Genomic DNA, 22,911 nt, shown 5'->3' on the forward strand with positions numbered 1-22,911 from the left:
TACTCACGGTAGCAAAATTATAGTTATGGAGGCCTATACATTCACAATAAACAAATAAAAAATCATGCCTCTCCTCTCTTCCGCACCATATCCACACACATTCATAACACTAAGAGCCAGTATTTCATTTTTTTTCTTCTTTTTCTTTCTGAAATATCAGTTCAAAGAATGGACATGCTACCCGCGCGCTCCGGCCGTTTGATGCCAATTACCTTGCAGAGCAGCCAGAAAAATAATAAAGAGAAGATTCTCACCTGCCATCTTAGGTACGTTCCTCCAACACCAGGCGGCCCTCTGTCTTGAGAGGCATTACATCTGTATTCCAAACCCCTGGCAAGTCCTGGGACAGCAGTGCCCAAGTTGTACACCACCGCAGTAACAGTTCTCTGTAAATAACCTGACCTGAGATATGGAGGTATGGGGTTGCCGTTGACCATGAAAGACACAGATTAATATGCCATGTTTATCTATCTATCTATATATACATATATATACACACACATACCTACATATATGTGTGTGTGTGTGTGTGTGTGTGTGTGTTGTGTAAAATACAAAAATTACATGTGATAAATATATTCAGATATACCTCAGGAAAAATTAAACTAGGTGCAAATACTGACTAGTTTTCCCTTCAGTTTCTAGGGTATTTTCACGAGTCCTCTTGATGTATTAGAGACTGAAAACAAAAAATGAAACTGGTCAGAATTTATAACCAATGTTTAATTTTCCCTGTGGTATATCTGCTTACATACATACATATATACATACACATACACATATATATATACAGTATATACATATATATTACATATATAATATATATATATATATATATATATATATATATATATATATATATATATTACATATATAATATATATATACATATATATATATATACCGGGTGTTTCGAAATTAGAGGCACCCCCGCCCCAAAGAACAAATGGAAAGTTATGAAGTTTTCTGCTATAGCCTATCTCCAAGTACATTATTTTAAGTTTCTATTAAGCTATTTTTCATTTTACATTTCTTGTATTTTCAGACTGAGTGACGAGTTAGATACAGCCATGGCTAACGACTCGGAGGAAATTAGATGGATTGACCGAATCTGGGCTATAACCTTCAGAGAGCCCAGAGATGCTGGCACATCCTTCATTTCACGTTCCTGGATAGTTAAATACGTTAAAATAGATGAATCCTCTGTTTAAAGAAACTGGAACAAAAATCGATATGACTGTTATCGCGAAAAGAGTGAGAATCTTGGAAAGCCTGAAGTCCTTTCTCAGAAGTCAAAAGACATCATAGCTGAGGCAGTGGGTAGACCAAGAAAGTCTTTACATAAATTGGTGCTTGAACTAGAAACAAAAAGGGTAAAGAAGAGAAGTTATAGTGCTGTATATCATGAGTTGAAAAAATCTGGTATCAAGCCATTTCATGTTATCAGCAAGCCCAACATCACTCAGCAACAGAGAGAAGACCGTGCATGGTTTTGTGGTTCATTTCTTAAAGAATGGGATGAAGCTGACTTTCTCCATGTTGCCGCATCAGATGAATTCTTCATTTACACAGTCAGGAAGCCAAATCATAAAAATGACATCATTTGGGCTGCAAAGTTGGATGATTTCAGCGATGACATGTGCTATCGCCAAATTGTGAAGTTCCTGAATGTTTCGGAATTTTTCTCTGTTTCACAGCCAAACGAAAAAGGACAGTCGTGGAATGGAGAATACTTCAGAGAAACTGTGCTTACTGGTGGAGTATTTCCTTTCCTCAAAGATCCTGAAAATGTGTTATCTGTTGAAGAAGTCACATTTTTGCATGATAAGGCACCATGTTTCAAGGCTCTTCAGACACAGGAGCTGCTTCGAAACAGTGGTATCGATTTCTTCTCGTCAATTTCCAGGTAGCTCCCCTGACCTCAATGTGTGTGAAAACATTGGTAGTACCTTAAAGGATCGTGCTGAAGCGCGCACAGTGAACTATGATGGTATACCAAGCCTCGACGACCTGCGAAGAGAGGTGACCAAAGCCGAAGTGCTCAGGGAAATGGAGTTTGAGTCTCAGCTTTTTTGCGATTCGCTGAAATCATACCCTCAAGAATGCAGGCTGTGGTACAGGCAGATGGAGGCCACACACAATATTAAATACTCAGAGAGAAACTTAAATAAATACCTGTTCTAAATTACTTTTGTTTTTGTCCATATCAATTTTAGTTTATGCTGTACAGGGGGGGGGGGCCTCTAATTTCGAAACACCCTGTATATTGCACATACACTTTTCGTGCAGTGGTAGACCTGATGCTTCAAGTCTCTAATTTGATTTTATAGCCATAAACCGTTCTTATTGCATATGGATATGGAGAAAGGTTCAGTAGAAAGCCGACAGGACTGATATACAGAATATCGTCGACATATCTAAACCATTAAGAATTCTAGGATACAAAGGAGACGTTTATTTATGTATGTATGAAGCATGCATATATGTATATATGTGCTCTGCTTGAAAACGTAAACCGGAGTGAATGTTTAATGAGTCTGAAACACAACGTGCTTAAAAAATTCTAAATGACAAAAATTCAGTAATAGTTATCATTAATATGCGATAAAAAAAAACAACTCTTGATTGAATTTAAAAATATAGTCTCCTTCAGTATATACAAATCCAGTTTATATTAAATCTAAAAAAAGTTAATATTGAAGAAATGAACAAGGAATGCGAAACCCATCAGCTTGGCATTTGAAATGTATACACTTCATCTTAAAGGCCTATTTATACGTCGCCTTCTCTTAACAATTTAGAGTAGAGATTTTGCTAATCTTGGCACCTACTTGCATAAGGATATCTAATAGTGTAAGTTGAGAGTTAAAAGCGAGTGAGATACTTATGCTCGTAGTCATATTCTTTTCGTCTTTATTTCTAAAGTCTGAAGGCATTTAGGCTAATGTGATATTTTGATTTTGCCCAAAAAAGGGACAAATATTCTATTGTGCTTAATTTTGTCGAAGCCATAGGACAATTAATCTTCCTCATCGCAATTATTATCGGAATAAACTAAAGAAAGAAAGCTGGTTATGGAATTTCTCCCCTGAAAGCGCTCGCTGAGAGAGGTAAGGGACCATCATTTTGAAAGCCATAAGCGTCAAGCATGATTAGCATAGGATCAAAATAAAAAAAATCTTGTATCTATCCAAAAAAGAGCATTTGAATGGTTGTGGTGACTTACTTTGTGGTCCTTTCAGGGGTGAAATAAGAGCCTTCCTAAAGATTCACAAGTAATAAAACTTTGCCTTTCATTGAAGAGCATGCCTAAGAAACGAAAAATATACGGCAAAAAAGCCGTGCGACTTTACCGAACCAAAGCATCAGCCATTCTAAGCAGGTTTACTGCCCGTTCACAAATAGATATTACTTTTCCTTCATAGGTTTAGTCTGATCTGTTGGTCAGCGGGAAGATCACTTTCCCCTGGGTATTTTGCGTGGCATTCAGAGAAGCAACGTCACTTGTCTAAGGAAGGAAAGGAGGAAGGTGAGGGTTGGCGAGCGCAAGAGCGAAGTAAGGTTGGCACCCGTACGACATCGACCGATTATCTTTGTTAGTAAGGCGATTCACATCATCCTTCGTAATGCCTGGATAGCGACATGGTCGTCGCTAAGACGATTTGTTGCCAACCGTTTCGTGCGACAGCGTGCCTGCCTGACTGCCCAGACAGGAGAAGAGGAAGTGCAATCTGAATGTTCTGTCAAGTTGAGTGGGTGGTTGTTTTCACGGAAAACGAAGGCTCGGTGGAGATGCGCACTCTCTGGACCTTGTGTGGACTAAGAAGCTGCTCACGTAGCGACTGGAGTAGACTCAAGTCGAGGTGCACGTGCTTGAGGACGCTTTAATTGTAGATGAAGAAGCAATTCCGCGCTTCTTATGACCGTCCGTGACATTCTTCCTTGACCTTTCAGCATCATTGGCAGGGGAACATGCTGCTGCGAGTTGTACGCCTGAAGCGTAGGCTTGGTTTGAAGCAAGCCAGCATGTTGAGATCTTGAAAGGCTAGAAGGTAAGGTTTAGGCCTACTGTTAAATTGCTACATCTCCACAAATAGGCATAAGCAAGTAAACGTAAATACAGATATATGTATGAATGAGTGTGTGTCTGTGTCTTTTTGTAGTGTAAATAATGTCCTATGCTGATTACCCTAATTCAAAAGTTCCACATTTCAGTAAGCAGTTTCTTTTGCGCAAGATGCGCAACCCCCTTGCTGTTAACAAGGATAAATTTTAGCTTAACCAAAAGTGATCATACGCAGACCTATTACATTAGCAAAATCAAATAGCAAGGATAATCAAATACACTAAATCAGCTCAAAGTAAAGATAAACAGTACGGAGGCCGAAAACCTCATACCAACAGACATTACAAACATTGCACACTGAAACCAATCACGCACACACGTACGCGCGCGAGCGTACACACACAAATAGTATTATAACTAATATGTCATTTATTTACAACTTAACTCTATCTCCTCTTTAGAGATTATTCAGGTAGCATATACTTTTGATACCATCTGACAACTATAAATATGGTAATTATTCTTGTTAGGAAACTCATAAGCATATTATGATAGCATAACGGAAGTAAAACACCACCCGTAACTTTAACATATTTCATTTTCAGGCGAAACCCAGCAGTTGTAAATGTGACTTTCTAAATACAGAACTCGGCTGGACTTGGCAAGGCCTGATGGGAGCAAGAAAAGGAAGGAGGAAGGAAAACGAGAGGTGTGTAAGCCTGTAAGAAGTGATAGATCCGCCCCTTGAAAGACGGAAGACTATAGGAATCAAGGAACTGAAAGCAGGGGGAGAATTTCAAAGCTTCACAGATGAATGTAATAAGTCATGGCTTGGCGGGTGTAACGAAATCCTTTCAGAGAAAGAGAAGGAAAGCCCCTTCTCTTCCGATTCACGACACCAGGTAGCCACCAGCAATCAATCAGACAAGTTCCCCTTCAGCGATATGGACAATGACTGGAATATGCTTATGGAGGCACCGGGCCAGTTTATGGTGATGACGAAGATGATCAGTAGGTAACGAAGAGATAAGTGATTCTGTAAGCTGCCGTATATTATCCAGTCCTGACAAGAAGGAAAACAACAGTAAATGCACCTCAAATATGAGGGCAGTACTGCATAGATGGAAGGAAAAATAACTCATGAAGTTTGGTAAGGAAAAAAATAACTTACAACAGCATAAAGGAACACTGTATCCATCACAGGCAGGTGTCGCTTGGAAGGACAGGTGTGAGAGATGCGAAGGTAAGTCACAGAAAAGAGGGTGGTGGTGATACCCAAAAGGAAAGGTATTTTGGGGGAGTTCGGGAGAGGTAAGACCGAGGTGAGTAAGGACAACAGCGAGAGTAAAAAGCTGCCATACAATAAGGTAAATGCAGAGATCAGAAATGCTGGATACCTGGTTATCACAACCATGTAAGATGTGCCGAGTCATTTGTTTCATCATGTGAGTGAGAAAAAGAAAAGGTCGTTATCCTTGACATGGGCGTTCCAAAGATGTGTTACGAGTCTTGTGTCTGTTGAGGAGGACTCCAAAGAACAGAATTTCAGCTCGTTGGCGAAAAGACAGACTCCTGGCAGGAACTGACAACGAAATTTGGAGGACATGAGCAGATGTAGAGAATAAGTTAAGTATACCTTAGTTTAACCAGACCACTGAGCTAATCAATAGCTTTCCTAGGGCTGGCCCGAAGGATTAGACTTATTTTACGTGGCTAAGAACCAGATGGTTACCTAGCAACGGGACCTACAGCTTATTGTGGAATCCGAACCACATTATAGCGAGAAATGAATTTCTATCACCAGAAATAAGTTCCTCTAATTCTTCACTGGCCGGCCGGAGATTCGAACTCGGGCCCTGCAGAGAGCTGGCCGAGAATGGTACCGACCAGTCCAACGAAGAACTAGATGTAGAGAATACTAGTAGATATTCGAGTAAGGGTTTTCAGCGAGATGACGTCATAAAGAGAAAGCAAGTCACCAGTTCAGATATAATTTCGTCAGCACTGCAGAAAGCTTTAGCCTTTGTAAACGTAAACAGGAGTAAAGAATGTTCCGAGATGTTTTGTGAGGATCAAAGGATGAAGAGAGAAGTCGAATATGGGAGAAGGTGGACGCTTAAAGGCTGTTCCAGAGAGCGAAGATTAACATCAAGGACCTGAATGCTTGTTAAGTGACTGGTGAAAGCAGTAGTTCCAGTCTCATGTCCCTTATAAGCCTGACACCACTTTCAGAGAGAAGGGCAGGGAAAATGTTGTTTCGTAGAGTTAAGATTAGGATCAGGATCATGGATATCCACAGTATACTGTAAGTAGGTGGAGAAAGAAGAGGGTTTAACCTCATATATAAAACAAATGTTGATTTTAAAGCGAATACAAATATTTCGATTTAAATCAGCATACTGACTGGTCTTAAGATGCGTCCACATTGCAGTAAAACATGTCGCAACTGCATGTTGGGAAATTATGGTAAATTTATCATAAACATGTTGAATACAAGTTACAAAAAAAGATTATCAAGCATCTGCCAAAGATTCGTTTTCCCCTTACGGTCACTGACTTGTTTTCAACCTGTATGCTATATGTATACGTTAACTTTCCGACGTGTGTTTATGACACGTTTTACTGTGGTGTGGATGCAATTTAAAAATTTTGATATCTAACTTTTCCTTCAGTCAAAATGAAACCAACTTTATGAGCCTAAGGAACAAATGCCATATATAGGTAATTAGATAATTTTCAGCCTTCCCTTCATTTTCAAGTGTACTACTGTCCCCCTGTCAAATACCTATGAGCAACTGGTTTTATTCTGTCCTATCAAAGCAGCACATTTGAGTCAAAATAATTCGGTATGATACCTCCAACTACGAGCTGAAAGAAATTCAGCTTAGATCTCAGTTTACGTTGTTAATCATCAGTGATTGCAGGTGAGCTGGAGTTCGATTAATTCAGTGATTCTTTGACGTGACAATATCGCTTTCCAGTTCTTTTCTCTATTTAAACTTTTGCATTATCCAATGTATTATGCTTTACTCGATTCGCCTGTTCACAATAAACATGGCACTGACGCGGAGGATGCCGACAAGACCCCCAAAATCAAGAAGAAAAGTGAGTTCCAGCACAATATATTTTTCAGTGGCTCATCTCCATACTTCACCAATTTTGTCAAATCCAAAGGTTCTGTCAGTAGCTAAAAGTATTAACACAAAGAATGATAAAAACAGAATGTTCGAGAAACATGCAAAATTTGCTTTAAAGTTTATTTCATTTGCTATTAGGCTGCAAATCCTCATGGAATATGCAACGTGTCTGCCATTAATGGAAGAGCATCCTTCAAGAAATCTTTTCTCGCCAGATACTTTCTTTCGTCTTTCTTTGATTGTGGAATTAGTCATCAGTGACATTCTTTTGAGATGAATTATTCTCTAGACAATTAATCCAGCGCGATTTTTTTCTTCTTGCAAATGAAGGACACAACCAGCTCGCGAGAAATTATACTTTTCTGCCTTTTTATCTTTTCTGTCATTTATCACCTTCAAGGTTCAATATCCAATTCTTTCTTACTATTGCTAAGCTTTGGAACTCTTTTTCTGCCTCTGTTTTTTCCTGGCTTCTGTAACCGTGCACCCTTTAAGAGACTGAAGGTCTATGTCTTCTTTCGTGATCCTTTTTTCTTATCTTCGAGCCTGGGCTAGAAAGGCGCATTAGGCTGTCCATTCTGTTAAATTAACCCTTGTATTTGAAGGTGACCCAAAGTGAATGGTGAATAGCCGGAATGAAGCAGAAAATAAAATTGACTTCCAAATGACCGTTCAACGCGATCATGACACTCACGTACTCACAGCTGCTCGCTCGAGCTTTGATGTACTGCATCTGATTACGGCTTCCTTTCCAGTTCTCTCGCTAAAATACTTCTCTCTGTTAATCTGTGTAACCTCTGACTGCTCAGTTGAATAAGAATGATATTTCTCGCAAAAATTCAGGATCACCTTCGGAACTTCTTAATATCTTATTTTAGTGAATGCTTTAGTCTTTTGAAACTTTTCATTTATTTTAAAAGTACAGGAAACAAGTGCATGTGTGCTGAGGACATATATAAGTAAATTTATATATATATATATATATATATATATATATATATATATATATATATATATATATATATATATATATATATATATATATATAAATATATATATATATATATATATATATATATATATATATATATATATATATATATATATATGTGTGTGTGTGTTTGTGTGTATTTCTAAGGAAGCGGTAACTAACAATGTTCTTTGGTTTATCATTATCCTTAAATATCTGTCAAAAAATAAAACTGATAGTGTTCGAGCATACACAAATGTTGTACAGTATATGAGATCTTTACTCAAAAAAACTAATCTAACCGTACAAAAGAGTCAAGAAGAAATGAAGAAAATATCTGTTGTAAAACAAAAAATAAAAAAAAACTAGAACTAGCATTTTTATACAAATCTTACATTATGCATGAGACGACCTTCCGGGACTCGTTCTGTTGGTAGGGGAGCAGCGCTCCCTTTATAGAACTCAGCTCGTCGTATGTACTGCAAACGAATGAGAAATCTTCTTTGGACACAAAATGGCGGATATTAAACATGTGCGTGTGTCTCTGTGAGCGTCTACGATAACAGTAATAGAAAAGAAAGTAAAAAATGTCCCGAAGTTTCTTCGGTGAAATCGAGTTTTCTGTACAGCGTATAATGCTGTATGAAACTCTCGGCCACGGCCCATGAACTCTCACTCAAGGCCCATGAAACTTTCAGCCACAGCCCGGTAGTGACCTATGTTGTTGGCACCTATAGCGGTGCCCAATGCACGATCATGGCTAACTTTAACCTTAAATAAAATAAAAACTACTGAGGCTAGAGTGAGGGCGGACGGACGGACAAAAAGCCATCACAATAGTTTTCTTTAACAGAAAACTAAAATAGAAACCTCTTATCAGAAGATAGACTTACACTGGCTTTCAGAATTCCGTCCGATTTTTCTTCTTTTTTTTTGTTTTGGTTGTGAAAGACGATCGTGGATTAAGAGGTGATTTTCACAGCATAACTGTTCATCTGATGAAGGACGATGGCATTAAGCCAGCACTGACCCTTGCATGATGACAGCCCACAAGTACGGTCAGGTTTTAAAAGATTAATAGGCCTGGTCTGGACCTCTGGACCAGAACAACCAACCGAGACACATGAGTGAAGGTAGTCTACAGGTGAGTGTAAAAATGATTCAGGTAATGGGTTACCGCTAAAAATTAAACAAGAGAAATAGGGAATATAGAAAAAATAATGAAGAGATGAGGAGGAGTTAGTGAAGAAAAGAGATCTCCGCCATCACAATAGAGCAGAATGTAGATCCTAATCAAATAAGTTAAAATAAAGATCGGGCAAAATGTGTTGAACCGAGGCAAAAATAAAGGTTTAAAGCAAATTCTTTAAATTAAACAGAGCTTTAGGATTAGTGTGCCAAACATAATTTGATATTAACAAGAACTAACAACCACTCCCTACTTATTCCTGCATTCCCTTGCTTAATAATGACTAGTGAAAGTTTACCATACTAACAGCTATTATATTTTTCTTAATATCAGCAATATCCTCGTGCTAGCACCATCGTGGTACAGTCTAAAATTTACATCTTTTAATGTTTCAGTGTACGTTCAAGGTCTCATTTCCCAACACTCCTTTTTAGTTTTCTGTAAAAGAAAACTATTGAGATGGCTTTTTGACCGCCCGTCCGCCCTCAGACCTTAAAAACTCCTGAGGCTAGAGGGCTGCAAATTGGTAAGTTGATCATCCACCCTCCAATCATCAAACATACCAAATTGCAGCCCTATAGCCTCAGGAGTTTTTATTGTATTTAAGGTTAAAGTTAGCCATGATCGTGCGTCTGGCACCGCTATAGGTGCCAACAACACAGGCCACCACCGGGCCGTGGTTGAAAGTGTCATGGGCCACGGCCTGAGAGTTTCATACAGCACTATACGCTGTACAGAAAACTCGATTGCGCCGAAGAAACTTTGGTGCATTTTTACTTCTTTTTGTCTTATTACTATCTTGTTTAGGGCTATGAAGATTTCCCGACCAATCTGTTATCTTCTTCCCTTATGGGTAGTTGTAGGCCTAGTCCTCGAAAATATCTATGCTTTCCATGCTGGTCTGGCTGCACCATGCAGACTTGATTTATTACTTTACTTTTTACTTGTCTTGAATTTAGCCTTCAAATCTAAGTTACTCACGCTTTTAATTAATAATAATGATAACAAAGTCAGCTCTCTTTTAACTAATCTTCGAAATTATAGGTTCATTTTAGAGCGCTGCTAATATAACTTTTGAACTGCATAAGCTTTCATCTTGGTATGACGTAGGGGAAAACTGATGTAGAAATTCTGGTATTTATGTTGTCTATGACCTTCAAAAGTTGATTAAGGTCCCTCTTAATGAAGTAAAGTGGCTGGGTCAGCCTGGGGTCTCTAGCTGTCAAACGTGATCAAGTGAAAGAAAGATTAATAAAATAATAAGACTGCATTCCATAAGATATGATAAATAATCTGTCATCTGAAGGTATAGCAGGAGCTGCAGTAAGCTATGAGCAGTATTGTGTAAATTGCTCTTATGTAGAAATGTGCAAATAACAAAAAGAAAATATAAGCAAATTTCACTTCATGTGTCTTTTCTATTATCAGTTGGAATGGAATTGTCTGTCGATTTTTGTATCAGTAATAAAGATAACCAATACTATGACTGGTGCATCAGCAATAAAAGCAACAAGCGCAACAGTGACAATAAGTTGCGAGGCATATGAAAAAAGACAATGTCATCTAATGCCATAGTGTAGGTATTCATCAGGAGGTGAGTGGTGAAGAGATTTGGAGAGAATAAAAATGCGAATACTGAAATGGATCTCATGAATATCACCGGAAGAGATAAGAGGGATAAGATGGTACAGTCGAAGCCAAGATGGCATTGGTATGCAGTAGAAGAGAAGGAAGTGAGGAGTAGGTCAAAGGAAAAGGAAAGAATAGTTAAAAGCCATTACTTGTTGGAACGAGGAAAGGGTCAGGCAGTAAATGAGAGTGGAACGTGAACACGACGGACGAAAATGGTTACCACTTTTATTTTTATTTATATTTATATTTTCATTCCGTAGAAATCTTATTTTTTTATAAGAAAACTAATATCGAGTTTCTCTGTTTATGTCTCCAGTTTTGCTGCAGATTTCTATTATTCAATCAAGACTAATTCCCCCTTTGCCTCTCTCTCTCTCTCTCTCTCTCTCTCTCTCTCTCTCTCTCTCTCTCTCACACACACACGACGTGAAATGTCTATAGGATGAAGATATGCTCAAATCAGGAAGAACACGACAGAGCGCTTTTCACTGATTTGCTCCCTAAGTTGATAAAGTAAAGATTACGGATCTCTGGAGACAGGGAGGAAGGCCGGGTCTTCCAGATGGGGATATAGAGGGAAAAGAACAGAGTAATTTTGCAGCCAAACACTTTCACAGCGTCTGGTACTAGTAAAGGCGACAAGAAACGGAGGCAAATTCACTGGAGAGGTGTTAACGACGATGATTATCCCAGGGGAAAACTGATCCGGGGAAAAAAAAGATCCTCCAATCTTTTCGTAGAAATTCATGAGGAATTTCACGCGGAATTTTCGGCGGAATTTCACAATTTGCAGTTTGTCTTCTTTTCCCGAAGAGGAAAAGCTTTCTCCTGAATTATCTCGCTCTCTGAATAAGTGATGAGGCTCTGAACATTCTTCCAGGTTTTCATTCTTTGTTTCCAGTGTTCTGGAAAGGCAAGGCAAAATTCTTGCAAAACGGATGGCGCGACTCATCGCTTATCCTCCCGAATTTCAGGCCTAGGAACCCACACAAGAACTCATCTGCAAAAAGCGTCGATCGTTGGGACTCGAATATCTTGGTCTGTGTCATCGTCTTGAATTGTACTGCTGCTCTTCCTCCATTTTAAAAACTGAATTGAGAACCTGAACCAATTAACATGATTATATAAAGAAAAAAATCATTAAGTATTTCCCATAAGTGAACCTCCTGGAAAATAAGAGGCGGAGAATTATGAAGATACATCGCCCTTACCTAAAGGGCAAATGAGATTAACCAACCACGATCTTATAGAGTAAAGAGCGTTGCTTGTACTGACAACATTGCCAAGACCACCATTACTGTTGAAATTGCCGTACTTATTGTTGTTCTGTTGTTGTTATAATGTTGCCAATAATGCGAACAATAGCAATTGTATTCAAGACAATAGCCAAAGCGTCCTAGTAACGGGGGCTCCAGTTTATTGCTATTAATAATATTAATGATGATAAGAAGAAGAAAAAGTACTATTAATAATCGATACAAAACAATAACCTAAGTTCTTCTTGGGGAACTCTGTAAACAGATGGATTTACGGGAATAGATCTAATTCTGCTTTATCAGTTCTGTTAAAACATGGTTCTTCGTTTTATAAGAGAAACAGAATAATGAGAAAGGATATGAATTAAAACGAAGAAAATACCAATTAAGGTATTTTAAAAGAATAAGATTTAAATAAAACAAAGAAGATAATGCAACACAATAAAGGGACTGTCAAATAATGTAAAGTAAACAAGATTGAACACAAGTTTTCATCTTGATAAAACTGATATATCCTCATTACTGGGAAGGAAATACATACACACCCACACGATATATATATATATATATATATATATATATATATATATATATATATATATATATATATATATATATATATATATATATATATATATATATATATATATATATACACAGACACGCAGACACAACACGCACACACACACACACACACACATATATATATATATATATACTGTATATATATATATATATATATATATATATATATATATATATATATATATATATATATATTCTTATGCCTGAAGGTGGGGCAGGAAAACTTACCAAAATGATATAGCAAACCTGACTGTATCACCGCCAAGAGTAAAAACAATAAGAAGAAACAGGGGCTGAAGGCTCTACTTTAGAGGGATTCTGGAGATAAACTCTTAGTATAACTAAATTACATGTATTTGCAATACAAAATCAGAAGATAAGGAGGAATAAGGCAGGCCACTGTCATCCTGCTGCAGCACATAAAATGAATAAAAGACATTAATTGGGTGCCAGGAATTACACTTTAATGGCAAGATTCATAAGGCTGCAATGGGAATTTCCTCGGTGCAACCAACAAGCATACAGTCGTGGCAGAGGGTTTCACAGCAGCAAACACTCCTTTCTGCAATAGAGAAAGGCATACAATCACTGGGTGAAGTAACGGTGATAGCGAGGATAAAAGGCTAGCACTGAGGGCAACAGAAATCCTCTTTCATAAAACAATGCTGAATAAACTTATGACACAAGTTTATTAGGACAGGTCAGGTCTATGTAAGAATTGCACTTTGAAACAGAAAAGTTGAGAAGAAGCTACGTGCTGGAAAACCTTAAATTTCTTTTACTGTACCTTAATCCTGAAGAGATGGCTTTTGTAGTTGTACCAATGGGGGGAACAGCGGGGGAAGGATTGGCACTGGGGTTACAGTTACTAGGACTGAGGCATTCAGCCACAGAGGGAAGTGGCTCTGAGGGAGCAGGCAGTCAATAGATGTGACTCGTTTGGCGTCATTCTCAGTCTCTCCCTGAATCTCTGCAATGGAGGGCTATTTATTAGTTCTGGGGATTACCAGCTTTTTGATTCCATATGCATTCTGGGTACACTCAACTCTCTCCTTGGGCGAGGCTAGCCGGTTAAATGCGGTTAGATGCGCCCAACTTTCTCTTTTTGGCGAAGGCAGGCTGGTTAAGCAGTGCCTGGGCCATTCAGGCCCCTCCGAGGTGGGACCAGTATCTGGAATAAGAGGCTGAAGCCAGTCACAAAGACCAAAAGAGGATTAAAGCACCAAGGGAAATCCGAATGAGATGGGAGCAGCAATTCTACCACTGACCATCTGTGTGTTGCGACAAATGAATTTAATTAACAATATGACTTTTCCTTGATTCTTGAAAGGCGAGTTGCCTTGAGAGAGTTAACGCACTTAGCAGCCCCCCAACAAGTAGACATATCACACCCTTAATTGGGTGGGAATGTCTGCAGGCAAGACAAGTTGACTTTTAAGGATTACTTCTCCTCTGCTAGCCCTTTAATGCTTTAATGAACTTCAAATTAGGATTTCTGTGTTTTGGATAAATGCAAGTTTTATTGCACTGATGGCGATTGTTATGTTAGTGCAGAATCAATTTGCTGCTGGGAGTAAGTTACATTAGTACTTAAGGGTTAAAATGAAGCAGCACTTACAATAAATCACAATGAAAAAATGTATCACACGAACTTTATAATTTATGTCATGAGTTACTATTATAGGTGTAAGATAAATTCATAGAATTATTATTAGAATTAGGACCTATAAGTTAGTCATGCACTTAAATATAAGATTATCTCTTGGATATATAAATCTATGTGGTTAATTGCCTTGATGAGGCGATGTAAGGGTAATACTAGTGGTTTCGGGTTAGGTCAGCGGTTTTCAACCCGTGGACCACGGGCAGTTCCGAGGGGGCTATGCCACGGACATCTTCAAAATAGTATTTAAAAAATGAAAAATCCTTTACAGTAAATGCAGGCTAGTGCTCTCTTCCATAAATGAAAATGTATAACTAATAAAGTGTTCTTAAAATATTTCATAATAATTCTATTATCGTCATTACACAATTCTGAAGGGCAGTGGGCCATGAGTATTTAGGTATGCCAAAAATGGGCCATGGGCATAAAAAGATTGAAAACCACTGGGTTAGGTGATGCCAGGTTACTCAGGTATGGTGGGGGCACTGGGCCAGGTGTGGCACTAGTGTCATAAGGGCTTAGTGGCTCTGTTACGTACAATTTAAATTTGCCATGCAAGTAACTGCACGGATGGAAAGCCAAAGACTCATAGGGCCAGGAGATCTGGTGATTACCACTCTGTATTGGGCAGAGTGTGCTACAAAGCAAAGTGTGATACCGTACCAGGTAAATGGTGGTTGTTACAAGGTGCAAAATGAGATTATAAATGATTAAGGTTGAAAGAGGAAAATTAAGTTAAACATTGCAGAAAATGAGAGCAGGGGAGTAACGTAGCATCCTACTCTGGTTGTGTGCCAAGATACTCAATTAAAGTGGGGCACCATGCCCTATGGGCACGAGTGCCAGGAGAACTTGGTGGTTCTCTTAGGCTACCTGGATGTTCTACTCTTCTGACCTTTCTTCCTTGACCCTCTTTTAGGTCAATGGTTTGACATTATAGGAGGAATTGGTGGAACCAAGTCCAAGGATGGTATTGGAGTGCCACCTGTTCTGGCTGCTGCAACAACTGAAGCAGGAGCGGTGCCTACAATTTCTACCATTTGCCATGGCTGTTCCTTGAGTTCTGCGACCAGCTGAGATATGGCAGAATTTTCCCCCAGAGTCTTATCTTCTGAGGACTGGGAGAGGAAGAAGTCTTCGTGGGCATGAGAGGCTCGCAGGTTACAATGACCAACTCAGGAACAGGTTGTGAGGCCGCACCAGGGGGTGAGCTTCCGCTGTGGTCAGGGGAATCCAGAAGAGCCCCTAGTAAACTTGGGGTTGGCTCTCTTACCAACACTGGTAGCGGGGCCAAACCAGGAGAAGAAAGATGATCCAGACTGGGATCTCCTGAAGGGAGATCTATGACATGCTCTGGCACTGGCACTGAAACAGGACCAGGCACAGGAGTTAAATTTGGAATTGGCTCAATGTCCAGGATGGATGGAGCATGGCACTGCTCAGGTCGCTCAAGTGGAACGGGCAGGGAGTTTGAGGTAGGCTTGGGATTTCGGGAAGGGAGATCTATGGTGTGCTCTGGCACTGGCATTAGGGCAGGGTCTGGCACAGGAATTAAATTTGGTGAGGGCTCAACGTTCGAGACAGACGGAGCCTGGCACTGCTCAGGGTGCTCAGGTGGCACTGTCAGCAGTTCTGAGAGGACTTTTAGTGCCTAATAGAGACTGTGAGGAGTTAGGACCCCTGGGTCATCTTGAGTTAGGTGGGGACAGATAGCCCCATCCTAGGAGAGGTCATAGCCTCCAGGAAGGTAATTTGCTACTGCAAGAGTGCAGGTCTTGGTTCTGTGGGGCCTGGTGACCTTCAAGTGAACTGTTGGGAGGATCAATTTTACACGGTTGATACTCTCAATGGTGACGAAGTTATGTCTGTCAATTTTAGCCCCATAGGGGACCATGTCTTCCCGTATTAGGGAGATTTGCTCGCCAGTGTCTTCAAATGCCTTGAACTGGCATGTGGGATGGCTACCTCAAGGAGGTGCCACAAATATGGGACCCTACGTAAGGGTGATTAGTAATTGCCAGGGCAATGGTGGGTGTACCTGCTTTGCTAGGGCAATCCTTCCAGAGGTCGGAGTTCCCAGAGACCTTGCAGGCAATGCAATAGATTTTGCTGAAATCCTTTTCAGGGCCTGGGGAAGATTTATTATGTTGCTTGGATTGATCAGAGGGAGGTGTTGCAGTGGCTCTTCCTTTAGATTTCCACTGGGATTCCAAGTGTCCCTTCCTTTTGCAATAACTGCATATAGGAGGGGCTGGCACTGCAGTGTGACTAGGAGTTATCCTTCGATTCAGGGAACTGGTGGGAGGACGGTAGGTGTCCCAATCATCTGCCAAGCAACAACAGTCAGCGAAAGTGTTGGGACGTTTCTCACATAGGTGGGTGGCTAAAGAACTTGGAGCATAATAAAAGAATCCTCCAGCTGTATGCCCCCTAGCAGTTCCTCAAACGTTGTGACATCAAGGGCTTCCAGCAAAACGCTTAACAGCTTGATTGCCATATGATATGCCCACTCTATCCAAGTTTGATCTGCCTCCTTTGGTTGGCTGCGCCAACGTTGGCTCCAACGTTCAGGAGTGATTTCGTAAGCTTTGATGACGGCCTTTCTGACCTCTTTGAGGTCTCCCTGCTTGTTACTGGTTAAGGAGCGGAAAGCAACTAGGCCCTTGCCATCCATGTGTTTTCCAGGGATTAAGGAGAGTTCTGCTGCGGTAGGCTCTAAGATGGTGAAGATGCGTTTTATTTGTACGAGCCAGGCCTCAGGTTTGGCATCATTCCACTTCGGAATTAGCAAGCTTATGCTGTTGAGAGTGGATTGTGGAGTGGCCGGAGTGGGATGCTGGCCCTGTGTTGGGGAAGTGCCGTGGCACTCTACTGGCAAGACTTTTCAAGTGCTAGCTCATGATTTCACTAGCTTTCCTTTTCTTGTCTTTCTACCTCCCCTTTCTTGTCCTTCTCACTCTGCCTTAGCTTCTTCATACTTCCTTTCATCTTCTCTCTGCTGTCTTTCCAATTCAGCGAGGGCTCTTTTCTCCTGAGCCACGGCTAATTCGAATTTTCATTGCTTCTCCGCCACTTCTTCTCTCTCCTTCTCTCTCTCTTTCCTCCCTTGCTTCTCTCTCCTTCTTCGCCCTCTCCTCCTTTGTTTCTCCCTCCCTTTTGGCGGCAGCTACTTGTTCTTGAACCCATGAGGTCAGTTGTTCACCCCTGTAAATACAGCTCTTTCCCAGTTTCTAGGAAGTTCCTGTAATCTTCGCCAGACGCAGACATGTTGCTGTGGCTGTTGTGAGCCTCAAGCTCCAAGCAAGGGGAGTAGGTAGGTATTGGAAGACCATACAATTAATTGCACGGACTGGAAATGGTACTCTGCTTTTGGCAGGGGGTGGTTATGCAATGGTGTGGGCCAATAGGTGGCACCACTAGTAATGGGAGTGCCCCTTTTGCAAGATGGCACTAGCTCTCAGTGCAAGGTTGTTCCAGAGAACTAGTATGTGGGTTGGTTCTGCAAGCCGAAGATGGATGGCACTGAGCCTGACATTAAGGGCAGTAATTCGGGAGAGTGCCTAGAATACTGTGAGAGTGCTCCCTATGGAGAGGGTGGCACTGAGAGCATTCCTTGGAGTGAGAGGGTGGTACTCTAGGACCCAAAAAGGGGTTACCTGAAATGCAATTAAGATGAAGGATACACTAGTGGCACTCAATGCCAAAAGACACCTTGCTGGTTGAGTTCTTATACAGGGTAGTGATGGTTGTAGTTTTGGCACTTGGGTGCCAGGGGTTCGGAGGGCCAGATATGTGGCACTCAGAGTGTGGATGGGGTGTGGAAACATGATGCAACTGGGCTATGAGTGCAAAATTTGTGAGCAGCCAAAGTTGCAATGAAATCACTGGGCCAATGATGCAATATGTATACACTACTGAGTTGCACGCAAGGTGCGGATCGGTGGTAACGTGGCCCAAGTTGCACATGAGGCGGACTTGGAGTGGCACTCAATGTGCAGTGAGATCATGGATGAAGTTAGGCAGAATACGCAAAACTTTGAGGTGAGCAATGAGTTACATACACACGACAATTGCTCGTTTGCCGAGTGCAGATTTGAGGTGAGCGATAAGTTACATACACACTACAATCGCTCGTCTGCCGAATGCAGAAACGAGGTTCCAAAGAACAATTTGTTTGTTCCAAAGAACAATGGATAACATGCATGCATACAGACTTTCTCCAGCTATAGTGCAGAGGGTATGGATTCCAAGAAAAGGAGTTAAGGTTATATGGTTCCAAAGAACATAAAATAAGACACCGCATCAATAGTACGCTGGTGTGAGGGTGAGTTCAATGGCTGAATTTTTCGGCACTATGAGTGGGGACTCGTTCTGTAGAATTGACTCTAAAGATTAGTTAATGATTGGAGTTCTTGGTTTCCATTTATGTCCGAGTAACTCTGTCGTGTATGGTAACATGGAAGTAATGGGTTTGTTTCCCCCTTGGTTTTCGCAAAGAGCGGTAAAATATGGCAGGGTAAGCCTCAATTTGTTTGTGTAAATGAGAGACACGTAAAACGAGCATTCAGAGCAGGGAACACTAAGCAAAGTAAATTTGTTTGGTTGAGCTAAGCAAGTATGAAGCAATAGCTTGTAAGTATACACAACGGTTACGTGTACAAATGGTTATGCTTATTTCACAGCAATGATAAATGTGTCAAATATGATGAGTACGTTTCTTAAAATAATCACGCAACGGGACATTGATCGTGGTAATCAACTATGTGAACAATTGTTCGTTACATAATGCTGACCTGATGAAAACTAGTGACTGTGATAGGTATAACAAAAGATCACAACAGTGCATGAATGATTTTACGTTAGATCATGGAGTAATAATTTAAAATTATTCAGACGTGTGCAATATAACAACGGTCTGAAATAACACAAGTCTCATGCAGAATTTTTATGGAATGACGGCGGACAATTTTGAAGTTATTCCCACCGCTCAACCAACAATGTATGCAAAAATGAATTAAATTGTAAATGCAAATTCTCAAGTGAACGGACTAGGAATTTTGGAGCAAAGCAAGTTTATATGAAATGATGAATGAGTTACTGAGCATGCGAGAGAGGTTGATGAAGAGGGAGCGTGGATTCTCCCATGTACTTGAAGGGGGTTGCCAGATATTGTGGGCCTAGTTAATGGACTGCAAATTGTCCAAGACACATGTATGGGAAATAATCGCACTTTGCCCTGATTGTAGCACTTCACTTCCTAGCTAAGTCCTAACAAATTTAGACATGTAAGTTGCTAACATGCTTTAGCAGCAAATCCTTGTGTTTCGAGTGGCAACATTCTCTCACTGAAGAGAAATGATATGCACGGTATGCATGCAACATTAACATTAAGACTGAAAGAAATTCAAGTCACAAATTATGATTACAGTAATATAAAATTAACAAAATACTTACGCAGTGTAACCCCTGCCCAACTGTGTATATGCCCAGGTAAGGGATTTTATGATAAAAGGGTTTGTTTCTGTCTTGCAACAACAAGCAATTGCTAGTCACTGGGATCTGAACAAGCAAGCTTGCAAGATCATGCAAGATGCTGGCCATGGTCACCAATTCTTACGCCTGAATGTGGGGGGAAAGGGAACTTACCAAAATGATTTAGCAAATCTGACTGTATCACCTCCAAGAGTAAAAACAATAAGAAGGAACAGGGGCTGAAGGCTCTACTTTAGAGGGATTCTGGAGATAAACTCTTATTATAACTAAATTACATGTATTTACAATAGAAAATCAAACGACAAGGAGGAATAAGGCAGGCCACTGGGGTCCTGCTGCAGCACATAAAATGAATAAAAGACATTAATTGGGTGCCAGGAATTACACTTTAATGGCACAATTCATAAGGTTGCAATGGGAATTTCCTCGGTGCAACCAACAAGCATACAGTCATGGCAGAGGGTTTCACAGCAGCAAACACTCCTTTCTGCAACAGAGAAAGGCATACGATCACTGGATGAAGTAACGGTGGTAGCAAGGATAAAAGGCTAGCGCTGAGGGCAACAGAAATCCTCTTTCATTAAACAATACTGAATAAACTTATGACATGAGTTTATTATGACCGGTCAGGTCTATGTAAGAACTGCACTTTGAAACAGAAAAGTTGAGAAGAAGCTACATGACTGGACAACCTGAAATTCCTTTTACTGTACCTTAATTCTGAAGAGATGGCTCTTCCAGTTGTACCAATGGGGGGAACAGGGGGATGGGGGAGGGATTGACACTGGGGTTACAGTTACTAGGACTGAGGCACTCAGCCACAGAGGGAAATGGTTCTGAGGGAGTGGGCAGTCAAGAGAAGTGACTTGTTTGGCTTCATTCTCAGTCTCTCCCTGAATCTCTGCGATGCAGGGCTGTTTATTAGCTCCGGGGATTACTGGCTTTTTGATTCCAGATCCAACTCTCTCCTTGGGTAAGGCTGGCCAGTTAAATCTGGTTAGATGCACCCACTGGCCGGTTAAATGCAGTTCGTTGTGTCCGACTTTCTCTTTTTGACGAAGGCAGGCTGGTTAAGCAGTGCCTGGGGCCAATCAGGCTCCTCCGAGGTGAGGCCAGTATCTGGAAGAGGCTTAATGCAGTCACGGAGATCAAAAAAGGATTAAAGCACCAAAGGAAATCAGAATGAGATGGGAGCGGCAATTCCACGACTGGCCATCCACATGTCATAGCAAACGAACCCAATTGACAATATGACTTACTTGATTCTTAAAAGGCAAGTTGCCTTGAGAGAGTTAACTCTCTTAGCAATATATATATATATATATATATATATATATATATATATATATATATATATACAGTATATATGCTTTTGTTGGTTGCACTGAGGAAATTCCCATTGCAACCTAATGAATAGTGGCATTGAAGTGTAATTTCCGGTACCCAGTTAATTTTTTCTAACCTTTCCATTTTCCTTTTTGCAAGCCTATGGGGGCGAGACTGGAAGCCCCGCACCCTTTTGCATGACCTCAGCAGATGCTGGTACTCATTTACACCATGCCAAACTGGTGTGCAATATGGCTGAAAGCGATCTGGAGATCTATCAGAAACGTGAACTTATCGTTGTACCACTCTTGTATATATATATATATATATATATATATATATATATATATATATATATATATATATATATATATATATAATGTATATATATATATGTATATCTATATATGTGTATGTGTGTGTATGTATATGTATGACCACAAAATATTTTTGTTAAAACAGAATTCCGTCTAATAAAAGGAGCCCATAAAAACGCTGAAAGGTAGAAAGTTAATGCTATATATTTTGAAGAACACCATCTCCCTCCACAGGCAAGTAAGGAATGAGATAAGAATTGAGAAAAGCGGTATTTATACCAAGAGTTCCTGAGGTCAGCCATTATGTCGCTCCAGTTGATAGCTTCTCAATCACTGGTTGGAGGAAGATTTTATCTATAATATTTGAGTCCCAAGCTCCTTTTGAGAGGTTCATTGTGTTTCTTTGTTTAATCAGCGCTGATTCTACTATCTGGCTTTTGAACCGACAATTGCTGCTATAAGTTGTACATGACAAATTCCAGTTTGTTTTGTGATAACGGTTATTTATGTGGTTAAAAATAGCTGAGCTCTGTTGACCATTCCTTACTGAACGTTTATGCTGTATTAATCTCTGGGGGAGTGATTTACCTGTACAACTGATGTAGGAATGGTCACAGTCGAGGCAAGGGACTTCATATACTCCTGTGTCTTTGGGGACTGGCTTTTGTTGGACATTAATCAGGGATTTGGCTAAGGTATTTAGGCAGGTAAAGGCAAAATGGTTAGTGTTTCCGAGTGTCTGTGTCAACGTCTTAATACTGTACGGGTGTGAGATTTTTATTTTATTGTTGGCGTCTCTCTACTCTTGTTTTTCGGGGAACAGTAGAAGATTATGTTTGCTTTAAGGATCACTTTCTCAATTATATGGTCAGGGTACTTTAAAGATGACAGCTGCTTACGGATTACTTCAATTCGCTTTTCCAGGAAATCTGGGGAGCAAATCCGTAAGGCTCTGAAGAATAAGTTTCTGGCTATGCCAATCTTGATAGAAATGTCATGGTAACTAAAACAATGAATGTATGAAAGTGAAAATGTTGGTTTTCCGTATACGGTAAATTATATTAACTTTCTACCCTTTGGCATTATTATGAGCTCCTTTTACCATATATATATATATATATATATATATATATATATATATATATATATATATATATATATATATATATATATATATATACACACACACACATACATACGTGTGTATAAGTAATCATCACAAGGACGCTAAAGTAAATGCTGTAGGTTATTATCATAACATAATCACAATAATCATG

General features: G+C 40.0%; 1 long non-coding RNA gene across 1 annotated transcript in view; it reads right to left on the reverse strand.

Annotated features, from left to right (window-relative positions):
• Window positions 1-228: 228 nt before the first annotated feature.
• Window positions 229-22,911, reverse strand: part of LOC136841617 (uncharacterized) — a 62,471-nt gene continuing 39,788 nt past the window's right edge. Inside the window, exon 3 of the long non-coding RNA XR_010854041.1 lies at window positions 229-386. This is a non-coding gene — a long non-coding RNA (uncharacterized lncRNA). The remainder of the gene's footprint in view (window positions 387-22,911) is intronic.

The sequence above is a fragment of the Macrobrachium rosenbergii genome, chromosome 9 (genome assembly GCF_040412425.1).
Source record: "Macrobrachium rosenbergii isolate ZJJX-2024 chromosome 9, ASM4041242v1, whole genome shotgun sequence".
Taxonomy (NCBI): domain Eukaryota; kingdom Metazoa; phylum Arthropoda; class Malacostraca; order Decapoda; family Palaemonidae; genus Macrobrachium; species Macrobrachium rosenbergii.